Here is a 21,556-nt window from a genome sequence, read left to right as displayed (position 1 = left end):
TCGAGATGTCAAAGCATATACTGATTTCTTAGTTTTTGGCATAATTATATATACCTCCTATACAGCATGTATATCAAAAAAACATTCAGATTTCAAAGATATATCTTTGATAAAAGATATGATGAGAGATATGAAAATGTCTTTTGAACATATATCTTATAAATATGCGTGCTATGTGTGGATTCAATTGATATTTTAACAAAAAAATATATATTATACGTACAAAAATTATAATAGCACTAACATTTAGGTTATGTTTCATTAGCATGAAGAAACATACTTTTAAAGAAAATAAAGAACATATACGAGTATATACAGGGTGATTCAAAATAACCGTATGTCCTCAAAGGGGCATATTCCTGAGCGTATTCTGAGACAACTTTTCTTTTGGCAAAAGTTTGTGCAGAGCTTAATTTTCAAGTTATAAAAGAAAATAGTTAGCGTATCGTAAGTCGAGTACAAGAAACAAGCAGGGGCGTCGCAACTCACCGTTACAAGCGAGTGTTTACGTGAGGCGCCTGCTACAATCAGCTGACACTCACGATACACAAATACGTATACGCATCTGTCTTTCTCTCTTTCTCTCTCTCTTTCTCTCGCTCTCGCGATGAGACAGATCCATATCGAGTAAAAGTTTTTCCACTTTCTTATGGTTCACGTTTCATATTTCAAAACACAACACATTCACATACTCTGTTCACTCACTTCATCGATAAAACGAGGAATTTATTTAATGATCACTACTAATCACTCGGTGCGTGAAAATTACTCGAAAAAAGAAACACGTGTTTTTCGAGTAATTGTGTATCGTGAGTGTTAGCTGATTGTAGCAGGCGCCTCACGTAAACACCCGTGTGTAGCGATGAGTTGCGGCGCCCCTGCTTGTTTCTTGTACTCAACTCACGATACGCTAACTAATTTTTTTTATAATTTGAAAATTAAGCTTTGCACAAACTTTTGCCAAAAGAAAAGTTGTCTCAAAATACGCTAAAAAATATGTCCCTTTAAGGACATACGGTTATTTTGAATCACCCTGTAAATTCACAACTTTATATTTTATTGTATAAAAAAATTATAACAATAAAATACTTACATGTAGATACAGAAGACAATGCACAAAGATTTCACTAAGTAGTCGAACGTCTAACAATCTACAATTACGTACAATGGCGAATGTAACCTTTATTTCCGCAGTGTCGACACAAGTCACAAGTGGAGCCAGATTCGCGCGTATGCGTGGCAGAATCTACCTCTGTGAAGTTGGCACCTCATTTTTAAAAAAATCAATTTTTTTTTAAGTTTTGAATGCACCCCAAAGAGTTCTAGAGTTCTGAATAAAATTTTTAAATAGTTCCGGCGAATTAGACAAAAAAATCCATTATTGAAAGTATGGGGTGCTAACTTCACAAAACGTTATCACAAAATTGACGATAACAGCTTAATCGTCGGAAATAATTAAAAATATCATTAGAATTATTTGTAGAACTCTTGAGGTGCTACCCAGAACTCCAACGAAAAAATTAAAATTCCAAAAAAATTTTATTCTTATTGGAACTTAGAATTATTTCTTAATTGGTGATACGAAAAATAGCGAGAACTCGTTATATATTGGTCTGAGCGCTTTGAATCTTAATAATTATCGTTAGAACTCTTGAGGTGCTACCCGGAACTTCAATAAAATAATCAAAATTCCAAAAAAATTTCTCACTCTTTGGGACTTAAAAAATTTTAGATTGGTGATACAAAAAATTGCGAGAACTTTTTATCTATTGGTCTGAGCGCTTTGAACCTTAATAATTATCGTTAGAACACTTGAGGTGCTATGCGGAACTCCAATAAAATAATCAAAATTCCAAAAAAATTTCTCACTCTTCGGGACTTAAAAAATTTTCGATCGGTGATACAAAAAATTGCGAGAACTTTTTATATATTGGTCTGAGCGCTTCAAACCTTAATAATTATCGTTAGAACTCTTGAGGTGCTACCTGGAACTCCAATAAAATAATCAAAATTCCAAAAAAATTTCTCACTCTTCCTGACCCAGAAAATTTTCAATCGGTGATACAAAAAATTGCGAGAACTTTTTATATATTGGTCTGAGAGCTTCGAACCTTAATAATTATCGTTAGAACTCTTGAGGTGCTACTCAGAACTCCAATAAAATAATCAAAATTCCAACACAATTTCTCGCTCTTCCTGACCTAGAAAATTTTCAATCGGTGATACAAAAAATTGCGAGAACTTTTTATATATTGGTCTGAGCGCTTCGAACCTTAATAATTATTGTTAGAACTCTTGAGGTGATACTCAGAACTCCAATAAAATAATCAAAATTCCAAAAAAATTTCTCACTCTTCCTGACCTAGAAAATTTTCAATCGGTGATACGAAAAATAGCGAGAACTTTTTATATATTGGTCTGAGCGCTTTAAACCTTAATAATTATCGTTAGAATTCTTGAGGTGCTACTCGGAACTCAAATAAAATAACCAAAATTCCAAAAAAATTTCTCACTCTTCGGGATTTTAAATTTTGTGTATTTAAAGTGAAGCATGCATCGTTGCACTGGAACTTAAAATAATCCAGCTATTAAAAAACGCACATAAGAACTTGTAAGAGGCAAAGGATCCTGCGATTGATCACTCGCCCTGTATTTAATGACTCCAAACCCTCTCTGCTGTGTGTGTGTGTGTGTGTGTGTGTGCGTGTGTGTATGTGCGCGCGCGCGCGTGCGTGCGTGTGTGTCACAGCAGAGATAAGGACCCCGCGGTTCGTCACTCCCGTGGTATTTAATGACTCCAAACCCTCTCTGCTGTGTGTGTGTGTGTGTGTGTGTGTGTGTGTGTGTGTGTGTGTGTGTTGCGCGTGCGTGCGTGCGCGCGCGTCTGTGTCTGTGTTAATGTGAGTAACATTATTACTCATCAATGATTTGTTTGGATTTTGTTGCGGTGGTCTCTGACTAGCATCTAATGCAGAAGTACAGAAGAGATGCGTAAGGATAACCTATAATTGGTTTGTATAATGTTCATTATTTTGGCATATATAAATTTTTAATATATATTATTATTCAGGGTATACATTATTAAATGCGGTGCAAATTTTTCGGTATCTGATACAGCTTTTCGCTTGTGTGCCATATCATCGTACAGATACCAGTGAGTTGTATCGTAAATATACGCAGTGTAATGCCCATTATTTTTGTCAATTGCGTATTGCTGATAAGATGTCGCACCAGCTAAGATATATTCTGCTTTATTAAGTTGTAAAATTTTTGGTATGTCACCGAGAATCATACTTTATTCCTTTATATCGATAGCAGCAGCGTATTGCTTATCTGTAATAATGCTGCAGTCCACTATTAAATGCGATTCAAAATTATATTTTTCAATAATTATTTTACAGCATTTTTTGCAGGCTGTATCTTTTTCGTGATTCGTATCTAATATAGCCTCTTTTATTTTAGATAGACCATTTTGCATAATTATATTGACATTCGTAGTAAGCACTGGAATGTTTCGTATGCTTTCATAATTGCAAGAATGACATTTTTTGCTTATTGTCATGCTTGGAAAATCTACGAATAAGTGTTCTGCGAGATGTGCGACATTGCAATTTGTATTTAAATGCATAATGTTCCTTCTGTATGGTATTATGTCAAAAATGGATACGTTACTGAGAATGTTCGCGCGTTCGTGATAAATATTGCTTGGAATTTTGTGACAATCTATTAATGAAATATTCCTTGCAAAATTAGCAAATCTGTTATTTTGTCTTATAACAATGTCAGCGTACTTTTCGTTTGTTACAATCGCGTTCGTCATTATTTGGGTTAACGAATCGAACGCACATGTTTCGCGAAGTACGAAGTACTTTTCAACGTTTGTACAAGAATTAATAATTCTTCCGTTTTAATAAATCGTTTGCATTTACTGAACTTTTTTGAATATATTTCGATTGCTCAGTATCCTCGTTTGAAGCTCACTCTTAAACGTTTGTACACGAATTGATAATTCTTCCGTTTTAGTAAATCATTTGCATTTACTCTAAACAACTTTCTAAAATATATAATATTGTACTATTATATATATTTATTGTGTATAACGTGAATTGTTTTAAATTATATGATACCATAATGTACAATCGTGAAAAATTGATTGAAGCTTTGGGGAAAGCAGAACACCGATCTATTGACGAAAATGGCAAAGTTTTGCCGCCATCTGATGAGGTTTTTAAGAAAATTTCTAACTACATGCATGATCAAGGTTCTGCTATTACTCCAAAGCATGTATATACTATCTTGAATACTAATAGAAGTGATATGAGAGATTACGTTTTGCGTACTTTTAATATAAGTAATACAAATATAAATAAGTCAGTAGATGATAGCTCATTTAATTTATCTAACACAGCTACTATTGAAGATAAAACATTTTCATTTGTTTTATTCAATGAAGTTTGGAAAAATATTAAACCTACAAACAAAGCGTACTGCAATCGCAAATATTTTTTACTTTAGCCATGAAAAGTGGACTCATATATTTGCCTCCAAAATATGGGAACAAAACAAAATTCCATGTGCATTTACGTTCAAAAATGCAAAAGTTTTTAAGAGTAGCAATGCCAAGTGTTACGTTCGGTTTACTGCTTTATGCACGGAATGTAAAGCAAAATTATCAGGGCATTTGCTTCAAAAACCAAAAGGAAAAGCAGATGTAATATTCGAGTGCAGATTAAAAAATTTTTAATCCGGTTTTTTACACAAAAAGAAACGACAGTTAAGAGGACATTTGCGCCAAGAAGTAGCATCGGATTTATTAGATGGTAAAAAGGATGCTAGCACATGGAGAGCAAATAAGGCAAAAAATATAATGGACAATGGAGATCCAATGCTTCCAATATTGTACAATACTACAGTGCTACGAAAAGCGAAGCAAGAAGAATTGGATCGCCGTCTCGAATTAAAACATTGCGATCCAATCCTTAATTTAAGTGTCGCAAAATATGAGTCCCTTCCGGGTATTATGCGGAACATAGGATTTGATCTATTTTTCTGTATGTATTGGACGGAGGAGCAAAAATTACTTTACAAAAATACTACGAAACAAAACTTAAATAGTTTTTTAACAATCGACGCAACCGGGAGTATTGGCAAAAGATTACGTTTCCACAATATGAAAAGTCCACATATTTTTCTTTATCAATGTGTATTGGCAACGGAGACAAATAGTACTCCGGTTTTTCAAATGGTGTCAACCAAACAAGACGCTGCAACAATTACATTTTTTTTTTATCAATTTTGGCGGATGGTGCACCCTTACCGCGAATGGTAGTCATCGATTTTGGCAAAGCTCTTCTTGTGGCTGCTTCAAAAACGTTTGCAAATTGCGCGGATACACGTGCTTATCTGCAAACATTGTACAATATAATCATTTTAGAGAAAAATGAGAAATTGCCAACTTGTTATATTAGACTTGATGTTAGCCATTTTATTGGCGCTGTAGCAAGATGGGTTGTCTTCGCGGTAAAGTGACGAAAGTCCGACAGTTTTATTTACGCAGTATTGGTCATATTTACAAGATGGATAATGTTCAAGATATTAAAAATTTAATAACATCCATAATGATCGTTGCTTTGAGCGAAGATATAGGCTGCGATGAAAATTCAGAACTTCTTGTTTCAGAATTTCATTTACAATTAGTGAATAACATTATTAAGGGAACAACAATCGAGGATCCTGTCGATGAGAAAAATATTGATGAAGAAGCATCGATGGAAGCATCTTCTGACGATTCAGAAGATTTAAGTGGATGGGCGGAATGGGCAAACTCCATTCTTGCATCGGCAGAAGCAAGTGCAACAAAAGCTACAACAGGCTCTGTGGTAAATGCGTTCTATAATCCACAAGTTGCAGTCAAATTAAAAAATTTAATATCCTATTTACCTTTGTGGACAGCCATCATGCGTCGTTATTTTCACTGCGGCAAAGAAACAGCCACATTCTCAGCTGTCGAAGCAGCATTTGCAGATTTAAAATGCAGAGCGTTTAAAGGCGAATTACCAATGCGAATCGATAAATTTGTCATTAGACACATCGATTGGTTAAAAGGTAAAGTGTTGTTATCGCTTGCTGACACGGCATGTAAAGATACTATAGAAAAAACAGATAGTAACAATAATGATAAGGATAATATAAATTATAGTAATGATAATGAAAAGGATACGTGGACTGCGGTGGAAAATTGGCGAGGATTAACTACAAAGTCATCAAGCAGCGATAAAGGTAATGTAAATAAAAAACAAACAGATGTGACAAGTAAAAAAAATAAATTAAGTTACCTCGATGATTGTCCAGATTAGGATCACATGACAACTATGAAACGAGTTACCATACCTCTTTTGAAAAATGGCAATTTGTTGAAAGGATCCCATTGCGGTAATAACTTTATCGTACTTCGCGAAACATGTGCGTTCGATTCGTTAACCCAAATAATGACGAACGCGATTGTAACAAACGAAAAGTACGCTGACATTGTTATAAGACAAAATAACAGATTTGCTAATTTTGCAAGGAATATTTCATTAATAGATTGTCACAAAATTCCAAGCAATATTTATCACGAACGCGCGAACATTCTCAGTAACGTATCCATTTTTGACATAATACCATACAGAAGGAACATTATGCATTTAAATACAAATTGCAATGTCGCACATCTCGCAGAACACTTATTCGTAGATTTTCCAAGCATGACAATAAGCAAGAAATGTCATTCTTGCAATTATGAAAGCATACGAAACATTCCAGTGCTTACTACGAATGTCAATATAATTATGCAAAATGGTCTATCTAAAATAAAAGAGGCTATATTAGATACGAATCACGAAAAAGATACAGCCTGCAAAAAATGCTGTAAAATAATTATTGAAAAATATAATTTTGAATCGCATTTAATAGTGGACTGCAGCATTATTACAGATAAGCAATACGCTGCTGCTATCGATATAAAGGAATAAAGTATGATTCTCGGTGACATACCAAAAATTTTACAACTTAATAAAGCAGAATATATCTTAGCTGGTGCGACATCTTATCAGCAATACGCAATTGACAAAAATAATGGGCATTACACTGCGTATATTTACGATACAACTCACTGGTATCTGTACGATGATATGGCACACAAGCGAAAAGCTGTATCAGATACCGAAAAATTTGCACCGCATTTAATAATGTATACCCTGAATAATAATATATATTAAAAATTTATATATGCCAAAATAATGAATATTATACAAACCAATTATAGGTTATCCTTACGCATCTCTTCTGTACTTCTGCATTAGATGCTAGTCAGAGACCACCGCAACAAAATCCAAACAAATCATTGATGAGTAATAATGTTACTCACATTAACACAGACACAGACGCGCGCGCACGCACGCACGCGCAACACACACACACACACACACACACACACACACACACACACACACACACACACAGCAGAGAGGGTTTGGAGTCATTAAATACCACGGGAGTGACGAACCGCGGGGTCCTTATCTCTGCTGTGACACACACGCACGCACGCGCGCGCGCGCACATACACACACGCACACACACACACACACACACACACACACACAGCAGAGAGGATTTGGAGTCATTAAATACAGGGCGAGTGATCAATCGCAGGATCCTTTGCCTCTTACAAGTTCTTATGTGCGTGTTTTAATAGCTGGATTATTTTAAGTTCCAGTGCAACGATGCATGCTTCACTTTAAATACACAAAATTTAAAATCCCGAAGAGTGAGAAATTTTTTTGGAATTTTGGTTATTTTATTTGAGTTCCGAGTAGCACCTCAAGAATTCTAACGATAATTATTAAGGTTTGAAGCGCTCAGACCAATATATAAAAAGTTCTCGCAATTTTTTGTATCACCGATCGAAAATTTTTTAAGTCCCGAAGAGTGAGAAATTTTTTTGGAATTTTGATTATTTTATTAGAGTTCTGAGTATCACCTCAAGAGTTCTAACAATAATTATTAAGGTTCGAAGCGCTCAGACCAATATATAAAAAGTTCTCGCAATTTTTTGTATCACCGATTGAAAATTTTCTAGGTCAGGAAGAGCGAGAAATTGTGTTGGAATTTTGATTATTTTATTGGAGTTCTGAGTAGCACCTCAAGAGTTCTAACGATAATTATTAAGGTTCGAAGCTCTCAGACCAATATATAAAAAGTTCTCGCAATTTTTTGTATCACCGATTGAAAATTTTCTGGGTCAGGAAGAGCGAGAAATTGTGTTGGAATTTTGATTATTTTATTGGAGTTCTGATTAGCACCTCAAGAGTTCTAACGATAATTATTAAGGTTCGAAGCGCTGAGACCAATATATAAAAAGTTCTCGCAATTTTTTGTATCACCGATCGAAAATTTTTTAAGTCCCGAAGAGTGAGAAATTTTTTTGGAATTTTGATTATTTTATTGGAGTTCTGGGTAGCACCTCAAGAGTTCTAACGATAATTATTAAGGTTCAAAGCGCTCAGACCAATATATAACAAGTTCTCGCTATTTTTCGTATCACCGATTAAGAAATAATTCTAAGTTCCAATAAAAATAAAATTCTTTTGGAATTTTAATTTTTTCGTTGGAGTTCTGGGTAGCACCTCAAGAGTTCTACAAATAATTCTAATGATATTTTTAATTATTTCCGACAATTAAGCTGTTATCGTCAATTTTGTGATAACGTTTTGTGAAGTTAGCACCCCATACTTTCAATAATGGATTTTTTTGTCTAATTCGCCGGAACTATTTATAAATTTTATGGAGAACTCTAGAACTCTTTGGGGTGCATTCAGAACTCTAAAAAAATTGATTTTTTTTAAAATAGGGTGCCAACTTCACAGAGGTGCAGAATCTGAATAATTATAATGGTTAAGTAATAAATAAGGTAAATATATAAAGTAAATGGATAAAATTCCGAATAGATGAAACGCCCGATTTTTTTGAAACTGCACTATTTTATGTATTTTGGCGCGCTGATTACGAATATGATAATGAAAATCGCCGACAAGGTTATTTTCAAGGTCAAAACTCCAAAAAAGTGAAAAATATTACTTTTTTAAGATTATTTCAAGAAATATTGATGTAACAAAAAAATGTCTCAAATAAAAGTTGTGTGTGTAGTTATTGTAAAAATACATTATTTATGTTCTATGCATTTTTTGTGTAAAACTGATAATTTTCGAGAAAATTGACGTTAAAGATTAAGGGGTAACACCACTGTAAAATTTTCAAAAAATCGATTTTTTTTTTTTGGGCTTAAAAAATCCTTTGAACCCTGTAGAATACGAGGAAAAAACTTTTATACGTGAAACTAATTTTTTTCATCGAAATTCCAAGCTGTGTACCGAACGAGTCGGGCGACTCCGAAACGGCTACCTGCTCCGGGTGGAAACCTGTCGAGAGAGTAGTGCATAATACCTTGCTTATTGATTTCTAAGTTATGTGAGACACTACTAGATGTCTCTAGAGGTAGTTTTAGAAGCATTTTCATATAGAAACACGTGTTTACGCGTCAGTATTGCATTATTTCGTGTATGAAACACATGATTTTCCCGCTTGAAATCAATAACCGTCGTTTATTGTTGTACGTGTGCGCTTCGAGTTGAGCAGTTTTTGTGTAATTTCGGAGTGTTAGCAAAATGAGTGATAAAAAAAAAATGTATTTGCGACAAAAAGGCACAAAAGAATTTCATTCAACGCGGTGTCGAAGCAACGTGTCGAAAAGACGACCGAAGAACAGATTCGAGATTGAAGGTGACGCGGAAGGCGTGAGTGCGTCTGCCAAGAAGTTGAAAACGAGTGAAGATTTTGACGTAAATTATGACTTCAGGTACAGAATTATAAATTTTGTGGCAGTTTTTGCTGTGATTTCACAACATGTGAAGTGTAAAAACTGTAATTTCGATATTACTTTTCGTGAAAGAGATCCTCGTGGCTTAGGCTTCAAAATAGTTATCGCTTGTCCTAATTGCCCGGAAGTTGTAATTCCTAGTTGTAAATATATACGAAACGCATACGAAATAAATCGTCGAATCGTTCTAGCTATGCGATTAATAGGAGTTGGACTAAATGGAATTATAAAGTTTTGTGCTTTCATGGAATTACCACGTCCAGTATTCCAATCTTTTTACGATAAATTAGTGAATATGATTTCAATCGCAACATCAGCAGTAAAAGATTCCAGTTTGAAAAAAGGAGCACAAAAAGAGAAGAAAATGACTGAAGAACATGGACAATCTGCAGGAATAACGATTTCCGGTGATGGTTCTTGGAGAAAATGCGGATTTTCTTCGCTTTTTGGGATCACGTCATTGATTGGTTGGTTTTCTGGGCAAATTGTCGATGTTGAGGTAAAATCTAAATATTGTAAAAGTTGCGAACAGTGGAAGAAAAAATTGGACACTTGTGACTATGACGAATGGTATAAAACGCACGCCGATGTATGTAAAGCGAACCACGAAGGATCATCGGGAAAAATGGAAGTTGACGCAGTCATCGAGATGTTCCATCGCTCAAAAGATTTGCACGATCTCAAATATTCAAGCTACATCGGGGATGGTGATAGCAAAACATTTAAAGGTATTATCGACTCTGAACCGTATGAAGATTTAGTAGTACAGAAGAAAGAATGCATCTCGCACGTACAGAAAAGAATGGGAACGCGACTTCGTAATCTTAAAAAATCATCGAAAAACCTCGGAGGAAAAGGAAAATTAAGTGCCAAATTAATAGACGAGCTGACTATTTATTATGGTTTGGCCATTCGTCGGAACCCAACATCCTTAGATGACATGAAAAATGAAATTTGGGCGACCTTATTTCATAAGTTATCAACTGACGAAAATCCGCAACACGAGAAGTGCTCGAAATCTTGGTGCAATTGGAAGAAGGCGCAAGAAGCAGGTACCTTGGACACTTTCCGTCACAAGTCACCGCTTTCCGAGGAAGTTTACGAAGCCATAAAACCTATTTATGAAGATTTGAGTCGGGACGAGTTACTAAACCGTTGCCTGGGCGGTTACACGCAGAATAGTAACGAAAGTTTCAATGCGACAGTGTGGAATTTGGCTCCTAAATCGTATTCAAGCGGCAAGACAGTCCTAAATATAGCAGCGGATATCGCTACATGCGTCTTTAATGATGGAATAACTAATATTTTACGTATTGTGCAGCTTCTGGAAATGGAAATTGGCGTCGAAGCATATAATTTTTGCATCGAATCCGATGCAAAACGAATCAAGCACGCAGAGGCGCAATTATCAGATGCGGCAAAAAAAGCGCGCTCTGGCATAACATCTGCGAGGAAAGAAATGGAGGACGAATATTCCAACTTAGAAGGGCAGCTTTACGGTGCTGGGATTGCAGACTAATGGTAAAAATTTTTTTTGAGTCGAATTTTCAATTTTTTCATGTTCATAATACAACTCCAAACTTTAAACGCGTTTTTCTCGAAACACGTTTTTTCAACGCGGCAAGCAGTATAACTCTAACAATTTTAAATATTTTCACTTGAATTTTTTACTGTACATTCAAAACAACATTTCGAAGTACAATACGTATGGAATTTTTGATACGTTGCTCTAAACATTTTTTATTGCCAAATAATGTCACTTTTTTTTGTCGAAAAATGAACGACTTTATTCAAATGCTCGCCAATCACTCAAAAATCAATATTTCTAAAATCCCATACGTATTGTACTAGATATACCATTGAAGATCATGAGGAATTTTTTTATTTGTTCTAGGTTCAAATTTCCAACGGCTACACTGCTTGTCGCGGACCCCTTTATTTTAAAGGATCATCGGGAATATGGCTGCCATTCCGCCAATTTGTAATATTATTATATGAAAAAATTTTTACAAGTACTTCAATATATGCTTATTAACTTCACGGAGTATTAATACTTTATTTCATTTCCTTCCATTAAAAAAAAAATGTTGAAAAAGTGCAATTTTTTGGGCCGTTACAGTGGTGTTACCCCTTAAAAATTTTGGTAAACAGGTAGGCCTTAGCTTGCATGCGCATGCCGTTCAAGAATGTAGCGGTGTGTGTGCGAATACAATTTATGTATATTTATTAAATCTTTGCCTTGCTAAAAATCTAATGAGTCTACAATATACTAAAAATACTAGATACTGAAAAGATTAGCAAGACCCCAACGCAAGGTGTGTGCGCGCAGAAAGTTTATATAAATTAAATCTTTGCCTTACTAAAAGTATGATGAGTCTACTATATACTAAAAATTTTAAGTACAGGAAAGATTAGCAAGACCCCAACGCAAGGTGTGTGCGCGCAGAAAGTTTATATGAATTAAATCTTCGCCTTACTAAAGATATGATGAGTCTACAATATACTAAAAATATTTGATACTGAAAAGATTAGCAAGACCCCTACGCAAGGTAGAGAGCATATTGTGTTTGAAAGTTATTTTCAACTTCTATAATAGACACTAGCTATGTAATAGGCGGGGGGACGGGCGGAGCCTCTCCCCCCTGCACCCCTCTTCCCGCCTACACCCATTTCTCCCTCGGGGGGCGGAGCCCCCCGAACCCCCCGTGTTTCATCCTACTTACCAAAATTTTTAATCTTTAACGTCAATTTTCTCGAAAACTATTAGTTTTACACAAAAAATGCATAGGACATAAATGATGTATTTTTACAAAAACTACAACTTTTATTTGAAACTTTTTTTTGTTACATCAATATTTCTCGAAATAATCTCAAAAAAGTGATATTTTTTTACTTTTTCTGACCTCGTTTTGACCTTGAAAATGACCTAGTCGGCGATTTTCATTATCATATTCGTAATCAGCGCGCCAAACTACATAAAATAGTGGAGTTTCAAAACAATCGGGCGTTTCACCTATTCGGAACTGCACCCAAATAAATATATATTTATAAATATTTAGAGTAAAATAAGTATTATAAAACTTTTTATATACAAATATTTTGCAAAAATATCACTTTATAAGAGATTTCAGATATATGATATCCTGAAAATATTTAAAATATATCAGATAATGAGATATCTCAAATATGACAAAAATATATTGGTAAAATGATATCTGATTAAAATCTCAGATATATTTTGCTGTGTGGGTATTATTTTTTTTCGGTTTTCTGAAATTTTAAGTATGATCCAATTGAATTTGATAATTTTGCCAACGCGCCATTGGAAAGCTTACATTTTTCTGTAAATTTTAAAATTTTTTCAAAAATTTTTAGATTAAATAGAAAATGGGCAGCATGGGTGTAAAGTTGAGAAAGAATGCCCCATATATATTTAAAGTCCCTCAACACGTAGCCACCTAGCGGTTCAATGTGGAACAATGACAGGAAAATTACAAAAATTTGTTGCCGTGAAATCACCTTATATTTTTACACCGTGGTTACTACTAAATCGGCCATAATAAATTAATACAGCAACATTCCACCGCAGTTAAGCTTTCAGAATATTATATTTATCTATTTCTAATTTTTAAACCTAATGCACATATTTATCATAATCAAATAGTATGTATAATTGTTATATTTGCTGATGTTCGTTGCATGGTGTTGCAAGATATAATAGTGTTTGCATGCTGTATTGCTCTGCATGCCGTAGACATGTTGAAATATTTTTATATATAATATATAAAATATTTACTTTCTTTTATCTCTTTTACAATAACATCTACTTCTCCAAATTTTTAACTCTATTAACATAACTTTTTTACATTTAATAAAAAATGTTTGTATAGCTTTGAAAATATATTGAATATTTGTAAAAATTTTGGTAGCATATTTAGCTTGAAAACAATAATTAGACTAGAAACATATTTATGATAAAATTTCATTATTTTTTTATTTTTTTATAAAAATATGTATATATAAATATATAACTTGTGTTATGTACAAACCGTGTGGTTTAAATAGCGCAGTAAATTTGTAAATTCTTTTATTTTGACAGTTATTTAATTTTGTCACATGTAGTATCGTTAATTGCAATTTTTTTCTAATTGAAGTTACATTTGTTTAAATCAGCGCTCGGAATTAGTTGCACATTTTGGGCCGATTTCCGAGACGACGCCTCCTGTTCCCCTACTACCGCTCGGCCGCTGGCGGCCGAGCCGCCGATAGCTCTGGCTCAGGAGCGTTTTATATTAGAAATAGGCTGGATTGTTTAGGCACCTTTCAGGAAATCGTAATATTTTCTTCACTACATAAATAATGTTTCTTTTTATTAATACATAATATATATATATTTAATTATTAATGAAAATAAACATTATTTATGTAGCAAAAAAAATATTACTATTTTCTGAGAGGTGCCTCAACAACCCAGCCTATTTCTTATATAAAACGCTCCTGCGCCAGAGCTATCGGCGGCTCGGCCGCCAGCGGCCGGGCGGTAGTGGGAGAACAGGAGGCGTCGTCTCGGGAATCGGCCCGAAATGTGCAACTAATTCCGAGCGCTGGTTTAAATTGAAGCTGCGGACAAGCAGCTGCGAGCGATACGACGATTTCTGGACGAGCAAGCGAGCGAGCCTGAAATGGAGCGAGATGAAGCCGCGAAACAAATAGCCCAGTAAACATTTTTGCTGGTGGAAGTTCTAAAAGATATCTAAAAGATATTTTTAGCAAGATATCTTGAAGACACTTTGAAAAGAACTCTAAACGGTATCGCAAAGACGTCGTGTTGCACGACGCGACTGCTTGATGGCGCGGTAGTCGTTTTCGCCTATAAATATTTGGCACGGTTCGTGTGTTAAAGATATTGATTGTTTGTTTGCTTGATCGATACAACTAATGGCTGGTTTATGCTTCGGTCTTAATCTTAATCTTAGTCTTAGTCTTAACTTAATCTTAAGGACTCGTTTATGCTTCCCTGGAAATTCGGACTACGCATGTGCAAATGTAACAAAACCTACCACAAATTGTAATAGAAAAACTATAAAAACACTTCTACACAGTTTTTGTTCTTTCAATTTAAGAGGTTAGATTCTACATACTAACTTACCACTTAAATTTAGCGCTTCTCCAATAGCGTTCCAACTATTCTTCACCACTAATTTATTTTTATAATTTGGATTTTTTTTATTCCAAACAACATCGAATTGTTGGACACATTCAATTAAATCAGCATCACTCATTTTCGTATTTTACAAGAATCGAAAACCATTATTTCGCGCGGTTTCGTGCTGCGTCGGACGTCAGACTTACCTCATTGGCTCGGCCTTAGGACATTAGGGACTAAAGTTAAAAGATGGGATCTTTCCAAGATTAAGATTAAGACTAAGATTAAGACTAGGGAAGTATAAACGCCCTTATGGCATTCTACGTTATCAACTCTTAATATTAAGATTAAGACCGAAGCATAAACCGGCCATAAGTGCTACTGTGATCTGCGATTTTTATTATTTTTAACAAGTGAGTGCAAAAACAGTGACTATTTTTTTTAACAATTTGTGTCTTTGAACTCAATCTGAAAAAAAATTACAAAAGGTTAGTCAGTATTCTTTATAAAGCCTTTAATTCTTTTACGTATGATTAGCACGTGATATTTCAATAGGTTATGTATTCCTATTAAGCGAAGATTAATCTGATATGATAAATAATATATACCTTTACAAATTTACAACAGCTAAACATTATTTAATCAAATTTCTTTTGTTACGAAGATTTTTTGAAATAACTGAATCTGTACATTTTCTAACTTTTAAGCTCCTCCTAAGGATATAACCTTCAAAGAGTATTGTCCATCTGCGACAACAATATATATTTCTTACATGTTAACGTAGACAATTTTTCAACAAATCTTTATCAAAGAAATATTATATTTACAATTAAACAATTCAGCAAAATAAAGTAATGTTAACAAGTTAATAATATGGATCTCTAAGTAAATGTCGTTCAAGATAGACAGTTTAAGAACAATAAATATAATATATACAATAAAATATAATACATAAAAATATAATACATACTTTTTGGCATCAAATCTACATATTAGCGAGCTATAGTTTGTTTCTCAATTGGTTACATAATTAGATAATTAAAAACAGTAAATATTTATAAAAATTAATCAAATTTGTATTAATCGTTAGATGTCCGGCTATTGAAACATTTACTTTAAATATGAATAAATAAATATTGATGATAAATATTAGATTTGTGCAATAAATAACATGTTATATTAATAATATCAAATGTCACAATAAGCTAATTTAATTTTTTTACTCTACTGTTTTGGCATGATTTTGGCATTCAATATTTATTGGTGATTATTCCTTCAGTTGAAAAAATTTTAAATACATAAGTTTATATAACGTTAATATATTAAGCTTTATTTTAGCGCTATAGTCTTTCGCATGACACTTTGTGTGTTTCAAACCATACGTTTTAAAAGAAAACAATTCTGTTTAAAAAACGAGAAAATATTTTTAAAAAGTCTTATTTACATTAAACTTTATTTTGGTTTTCTAAAATATTTGCTATTATAAATTTATTAACATTGAAGTTATTGAATCGATAATAGCAAATATTTAAAAAAAAATTTACATTTAATTTTATTTTTGTTTTTTAAAATATTTGCTTATCAATAATCGATGATTAATGATTTGTTAACATTAAAGTTTTAGAACGGCCAAAATTATGCCAAAGCGTAAAAAATATATTGATTTTTCTCGATCTCAACAATGGCGTCGACGAAAGGAAATATCAGACTTTGATAAAAATAAAATTTTCAATGATACGAAAGAGGAACATTGTGAAAAAATTGATGTTTCTCAAGCATCCGAGGCAAACGACGATAATGTCAATGGCATTGAAAAAATGATTACTTCTGACAATGTGCGAGAAATAACTTATCATTCTTTTTCACATTCTGACGCATCTGACGCAGAATCTAAATACGATTCAAGTGAAAGCGACGTTGAACTGTGGAATCAAGATCTAAACTTTAATCTCCAGAAAGAAATTCCATTGAGAAAATTTCTAAAATCATGGGCCGTTGAAAATAACATTACGCATTCTGCTTTGACAAAATTGCTGAAGGGTCTTAGGCGTAATGGCCATGAAAATCTTCCCAGCGATGCAAGAACATTACTGCAAACACCAACTATAAAATCAACAGTGCCAACTGAAAGCGGATCTTTCTATTACCATGGCTTGCGAAAATCACTGGAAGAATACCTAACACGTACCAGGTCTATCAATAAATCCATCGAAAATCCCATTTTGATTAATTTAAGCATTGATGGGCTGCCGCTTGCGAAAAGTTCAAAGAGTCAATTGTGGCCTCTTTTAGGGCAGATAATTCATGACGATTGTAGAGAGGAACCATTTTTAATCGGAGTGTTCCATGGATACATGAAACCATTGAATCCTGACGAAATCGTTCGTCCATTTATTGAAGAGTATTGCGAAATAAGGAATAAAGGATGTACGTATCACGGGAAAAAATACAATGTTTTAATAAATTGTGTAATATGTGATGCCCCGGCTAAGGCATTTTTAAAATCTATTAAAAGTCATACAGGATTCTATGGATGTGATAAATGCGAAGAAGAAGGGGAATGGATGGAGCACCGAATGGTATTCCTTAATGAAAGTTCTCAATTGCGCACAGATGAAAGTTTTTTATTACGCCGAAATGATGATCATCATATAGGCGATTCTCCATTTGAGGCTGCTGGATTAAAAATGGTGACGCAGTTTCCATTAGACTACATGCACTTGGTTTGCCTCGGCGTCACAAAAAGGCTACTACATTTTTGGATAAAAGGAGTAAAAGGCATTAAGATGCGTGCTTCGGACATTAACAAACTATCAGCTCATTTGAAGACGTTAGGACGATATATACCTAGAGAATTCGCCAGAAAACCGAGAGGACTAGATGAATTAGATCGATGGAAAGCGACAGAATTAAGATTATTTCTGTTGTACACCAGTTTGATTGTTCTGCAGTCACGCTTGACTAATGATTACCTTAGACATTTTTACGCTCTTCATTGTGCTATTTCTATTCTATGCAATGTCTTTGATTGTCAATATAATAACGAATATGCGAAGGAGCTATTAGTACATTTTGTCAAGGCGTTCAAGATTTTATATGGTGAAAAATATGTCACATACAATGTACATAATCTGATCCATTTAGCTGAGGATGTCAAGATATACGGATTTCTGGACATGTTTAGTGCATTTCCTTTCGAAAATTTCTTACAAAAACTAAAAAGAATGCTGAGGAAAACTGCTCAACCTTTAGAGCAGTTGCAGAGACGTTTACGAGAAAAAACATTGAGTGTAACAAGTACTGATAATTGTCAACAATATCCTATTCTCAAATATCCCAAAATTGAAGAATTACCGTTTGGATGCACCAATCCGCACAAAGAAATTGTTTTGTCGAAGTACACACTGTCTTGTGCTAACCAGGCGGATAGATATTATTACACAACTGATAAATCTATTGTCGAAATCGAGCACATTGCCAAGAAAAATGGTGAATTAATTTTGATTGGAAGAGTACTGCAGAACACCTCGGGTTTGCCATTTTATCCATGCGATTCGCGTAATTTAGACATCCACATTGGAAATGAGTGGTCACAGTTAGAAGTGTTTCCGTTAAACACTGTACGTGGAAAAACGATGAGACTTCTTCATGAAAATACGTTTTGTTTTATTCTAATTCTGCATACCGACAAATAAGGTAAATTCAACTCTATCTTCTATTCTCATTTTATATGACATTTAATTTAAAAAAAGATTTTCTATTTTAGCCACTAAAAATAAGATTTTGTATTTCTGCAAATGTATTTAGATTATTCTATGCCAATTCAACAAGGCTTTCATCTTATAACTCTTTGTTGGGATGGCGCTTAAGTCAGTTCTTCATTCTCATGATTGGGCGCTATTCGCTATTGGATGGAATTTTCTCGATTGCTTACTAAACACATTATTATTATTCGACACCGACCTGTGTAGCGTTTGTTTTATAAATATATATTGTCTCTTGCATTTTATTGTGGCGGGTTCTGTGATTTTCTATTCCACCTCCACATATCACATCACTCTTTAAAGTTATTCCTATTTTTTTGTAAAATTACTCTTAATAAAGAAATTCAAATTTTTGTGGACAAACTAGGAGACAGAACGCAATCAAATAAATTTCTTTTTATTAATGCAATTTAAAATTCTTACATTACCGCAGATGTATTACGTGGCAATTTGGGACGAATACTGTTCGGCTGTTGCGGACAATTGGGTAGATTTTCAATGCAAAACTATTATGTTTCCACCCGCTGGAACCAATTACAACGGTTATAAAAAAAAAACTTCCACCACAAGATTCGTGGAACATTTATACATACAGTAAGCTTCTCGGGCCTTACAACACATTCGAATTGGCACGCAATGCCGAAAAAACTTGTGTCGATATATCGAGCAACGATGAAATTCGCCTCACTCAATTGTCGGAGTACTCTACGCCCGTATCGGCAAAGCGTCTTGTCACGAAAAAACGTTTTTATGATGACAGCGGCGAAGACGATGAAAACAATAACGGTATATTTTCACTATCTATAAAATCTATATGTATAAAAAATTTTGTTAAAGTGTACGAATAAACTATAACTACAAATTATGTAAATTATTTTATTGCGAACACTATAATTTAATATTTATATTGTACGTTCTACAGAAAGTTCTCCAAAACCAAAACGAACCATATCTCGTCCTCCAGATTCATATAAAAAACGTAAAAATGAGACAATTAGCGCAAGAAAGGACGAAGTACTCGACTCTCCCCAGGGAGAAACGTAAAGTCGAATAGATGTCTAGTTGACGTCTATTCGATAAATCTAAAATAAGTTGATTTTTGCATCTCGGTAGACGTCGAAATAGTTTCTATTAGACACATCTATTAGACGTCTTGTAGATGTCTTATAAATGTTGATTAGACGCCTTATATAAAGCTTATATAAAGCTCGTATCAAACCATGCATTAACAATTAAAATTGAAATTTGACTAAACAGAACAAAGAAATTTTAGTCTTCTGTCCTGATTAATTAAATTCCAATCTTTAATCTTTAATACGTAGTCTGATATGGGCTTAACCCAACGGATTGTTAATATATATTAATGAACTGTCAAAATTATAGCCTCGTGTAATGTAATGTCAGATTTATTTATATGTAGTACATAAGTACATTGTTTTATTATAATATGCAATATTGTTTTAAGGATCACTGAAACATATACTGAGAAAAAATACAGCATTGTAGGATGCTTGCGCATTTATATCTTTAATATCATTTGACGCATACACTACAATGCTGTATTTTTTCTTAGTATATGTTTCACTGAGCCTTAAAACAATACTGCATAATATACATTTAACACAGTACATAATTGTAATATATATAATATAATAATATTTATAAGATTTCTAAAGTAGGTACTTATATTACTACAGTAGAATATATTATACGATACATTTCTACATTATTCAAATTTCTTTGCAAATACATACACAATATTTAATTATATTTATTATAAAATTTGTTAAGTTCAATTTTACTAATACTCTAAGATAAAAAATAATCTAATATTTTCTAGATCTAAAATTTTAATAAGACAAAGTTGACAAAATCTTTAAAGAAGTATAATCTAAAAATTGAGTTTATACATTATTAAAAGTAAAACAAACAAAAGGTTTGTTATTGTTGCGTTGCTATTTTGTACACTTGTATACAATTCGCACTTAAAATGAGAAGAACGTTATATTCAGGCGTTGGAGAGAAAAAAGAACTAAAGAGTGTACAATGCGATGCAACGCGAACTTTTGCAAATGCGAACTAACCTAAAAGCGTAATATTTTACTTTAAAGTACACAAAGATATTAAATCACAAGATAAAGCACAATCAATTTTTCCTTGGGAAAAAAATCGTGCACTTACCGGTTTCTTTTCATTATCCATTTTTCACTGTTTTATAGCAGCACACACGAGACACAAGACAGCACAGCACGTGAACACGTGAATAAGTTACGGCATTCGCGCGGCAATACTTGTTGAGCCTGAGCGGTATGAAAGGCAACGTAACCAATCATATAAATGATCGATATTGATTGGTCAATATAGCACCCGCAAAAATCAAAATTACTAAAACAATTTTTCCGTAAAAATATTATATATATATATATAATATTAATATAATATAATATTAAAGAACAATTTATATATATATATAATCGATTATAATTATACAGGGTGAGTCATTTTAATCTATGAATCCGAATATCTTCCAAATTACGGTATCTACAAAAAAAATGGTTTAGATAAAAGTTGACCAGGACAGAGGGGGTTATTTAATTGTATATGCTGCTGACAGTCTCGGGTAAAAGAGGACAGACATAATGCTATCTCTTTCTTTTTGCAGGTATAGCTATCGACCATTGTCTGAATAGACTTTAATATCCCCAAAAAAAAAAACAAAACTATGTGTCG

The 21,556-nt window shown here is 33.5% G+C and overlaps 1 long non-coding RNA gene and 1 pseudogene across 1 annotated transcript; both read left to right on the top strand.

Annotated features, from left to right (window-relative positions):
- Positions 1–10,548: 10,548 nt before the first annotated feature.
- Positions 10,549–11,956, top strand: LOC105674023 (uncharacterized; annotated as a pseudogene).
- A 6,594-nt stretch (positions 11,957–18,550) lies between these two features.
- LOC136999916 (uncharacterized) lies at positions 18,551–19,071 on the top strand. Its single transcript, XR_010890196.1, has 2 exons — positions 18,551–18,758; positions 18,870–19,071. It is a non-coding gene; the product is annotated as an uncharacterized lncRNA (long non-coding RNA).
- The last annotated feature ends 2,485 nt before the right edge of the window (positions 19,072–21,556 follow it).

Source organism: Linepithema humile, chromosome 5 (genome assembly GCF_040581485.1).
Source record: "Linepithema humile isolate Giens D197 chromosome 5, Lhum_UNIL_v1.0, whole genome shotgun sequence".
In the NCBI taxonomy this organism is placed as follows: domain Eukaryota; kingdom Metazoa; phylum Arthropoda; class Insecta; order Hymenoptera; family Formicidae; genus Linepithema; species Linepithema humile.
This window is presented reverse-complemented; position numbering and strand designations above follow the sequence as displayed.